Raw genomic sequence first — 3,401 nt, forward strand, 5'->3', positions numbered from 1 at the left:
TCTAGCAACCACAAATACATCAATCTACAGTTAGGTGGTGAGGTATGAGCCAATATCGACGTAACATCGAACATGACTGAACGAGAACTCATATCAACACTGAGGAGTTTATTATTCATTGCTATTTGCTTTAGCACTGTGACTGGTTAGTTCTCAGTTTAAATGGGACAGATCATGAAAATCGGACCTTTTCCGTGTTTCAGTGCTAAAATCGGTGCTTCTACCAACCCAGAAAACGTGAAAATGTGAAACCCAGTAACTTTGTTTTGGTGAGTCTTTCTCTTCAAGCATGTCAAAAAATAATCCGATCAGATTTCGCTCTCCTTCTGACGTATGAAGAGGATCTTATTATAATATTACCGGCCCTTAATCTGCACGTTTACACACACCAGCCGACATTTGGTTTCAGGAGTGACAACAGAGACCAGTTCTAACGCAATGATGAAGATCCAGCAGATCCTGAAGCTGTTCTGTGGTTGAGCACAGACGAGCACTGAACACTATTGACCAGAACATGTCACCGCTGTCTTATAAACACCTCAGGAACTGTGGACACTTGTGGAGAAGTTCAACATGATGATGAGATGATCAGTGTAACTCCACAACAACTACAGAAATGTCTCCACTAACATTCAGAAGCTCTTCCTGAGTCTCTCCGTAAGGCTGCACTCGCTACCGGTTATTCTGGGATTCTGGATGAGGGAGATTGGCCTGTTCTGTTATTGCTGGAGTTTCTGAAGCTCGTGTAAAGACTCCGCCCCCTTCTGAACGGAGGCGGAGCTAAAGCTCATTTGCATTTAAAGGGACACAAGCACAAACGGGGTGTATTTGCTCACACCCAAAAAGGGGCAAATTTGATGTGAAAGTGAAAATGATCTGGTATTTTGAGCTGAAATTTCACAGACACATTCTGGGGACACCACAGATTTATATTAAATCTTGTGAAAAGGGGCATAATATGTCACATTTAAATGTTTTATACACACACAGATAAAGTGCAAACCTTCTCGTATTTTAGTCAGACTGTGGCAGACTGAGTTTTGAATTCATCTGGTCTATAACTTAATAAGCCTCCACTCAACAATCCACATAATTTATGTGCTTGTTTGGATGTATTTTGCACACCACAGCAGAAGTGTTCACGCTGTAGTCCTGAACTCGCATCAAACTGACAGAAAATGATCTACAGATGTGCTGAATCTTCACAATATCTGCACACATTTGACAGTCTGATGTGTGTGAGACACAGCTGAAGAACATCAGCCGGGACTGCCAGAAAAATAAAGGCCACATTAAATGAGAAAGCAAAATGAAACGGCAGACAAAAGGTCTATATACCAAGAGCAAAGCAAAAACAAAACACAAAGAAAAACTTGTCATGTACATCAGGGTGTGTGGTCTCGAGTTGGCACATTTCTTGGTTAGTATAATGCCACCTTTATACTCGAAAACATCTATAGAAGATGCATTACATATGTATTACCTTATTCAAATTGAAATGAGTGACCATTTCGGAGGGTTCACACACAGGCCTAATTCAGAGCTGTTTATAATCAAAGTTATACAACTCCAATTTATGTTACTTTTGCAATAACTTTAACATTGAATGTCAAGTGTGTATTTTAGCAAAAGAAAGGGTATGTGTCCAAAAACAAGTACTGAGTTGCAATGACGTGGGCTAAATCATTTACGTCTCTGGTTCACCCCAAACAAAGATAAAACCTCACAGTAATCTCACAAAATCATGTACTCCATAAGTATGTAATCATGTGTAATCAAACGATTCACAGAGCCAGAAAACATGGGGTTAGACACCAAGATTACTTGGCTAGGTCAAATAATGAAGGAGTTGGGACATGTTAAGGGCTTCCTGCCCATCTTGGACGCCATCTTGAAAATTACACCTTTCTAGTGGTCAAACTTTGCTAAACTTTTAGTATGTTATTAAAGGGATAGTTCACTTTGAAATTAAATTTTGGTATGTTTTATCTTACCTCAAGGGCATCCAAGATGTAGGTGTCTTTTTTTCCACAGTAGTTTCAATTTTGATATTTTTAGGTCAAACCATTCTTGTCTGTCAGTCATATAATGCAGGTCTATGGTCTCTGTCTCAAAGAGCATGCACAGAGTCCAAATTAAACAATTCCCCATCGTAAGTACACATTGATGGAGACACGAAACGAGCGGTTTGTGTGACAGTATTTATATTGTTTTTACCTCTTGAACACAACCGCGTCCAAGTGATCTGAGGGCGCGGGCGGGTATAGATATATACACTAGATGTCGCCTTGGCTACGGTTTCGTTCCAATGAAATGCAGTAGCCAAGGCGACTACTAGTGTATATATCTATACCCGCCCGCGCCCTCAGATCACTTGGACGCGGCTGTGTTCAAGAGGTAACAACGATATAAATACTGTTCGTTTTCGCACACAAACGAACTCACTCGTTTCGTGTCTTAGGCCATCAATGTGTACTTACGATGGGGAATTGTTTAATTTGGACGATGGGGAATTGTTTTAATTTGGACTCTGTGCATGCTCTTTGAGACAGTGACCATAGACCTGCATTATATGACTGACAGACAAGAACGATTTGACCTAAAAATAGCAAAATTGAAACTACTGCGAAAAAAAAGACACCTACATCTTGGATGCCCTTGAGGTAAGCTAAAACATACCAAAATTTAATTTGAAAGTTAACTATCCCTTTAAGGACACCTAATACTACCAAAAACAGCTGAGAAACCTTTTGTTAGGATTTTTTTAGGGTTAGTTGTTTTTTTCCCATATATGCGAGTGAGACAGCTCTCAGACTTCATCAGAAATATCTTCATTAGTGTTCTGAAGATGAACGAGAGTCTGACGGGGTTGGACCAACATGAGGAAGAGTAATTACTGACACAATTTTTATTTTTGTGTGAACTAACCCTTTAACTCCACCAGGCCTGCTGTGATCTGTGCATCATGAGCTGGTCCCGCTGTGTGTGTGTGTGTGTGTGTGTGTGTGTGTGTGTGTATGTATGTGTGTGTGTGTGTTGGGGCCACAGGCTTCAGACTCCTGACAGCTGGCCCTCGAAGCGTTGGGTCAGGAGCCCACAGGAGCCCACAGCTCTCGGCTCTTAATCCTCATCAGATTCATCAGATTAACCCAACGCCTGCTCTCTATTTACACAACATACGGCCTCTCCAAACACACACACACACACACACACACACACACACACACACACACACACACACACACACACACACACAGCCTTTTAAGAGCTGCTGTTCTGTGCCTGAAGGCAAACACTCAGATCTTTGGAGGAATCATCTTTTCATAACACGTTTACGGCGGCCCTTGTGACCCCAAACCTTTAACCCTATAAAGCCTGCTGTATCATAATCAATACGCAAA

This window comes from Scardinius erythrophthalmus, assembly GCF_964197995.2.
Source record: "Scardinius erythrophthalmus genome assembly, chromosome: 24".
Lineage (NCBI taxonomy): Eukaryota > Metazoa > Chordata > Actinopteri > Cypriniformes > Leuciscidae > Scardinius > Scardinius erythrophthalmus.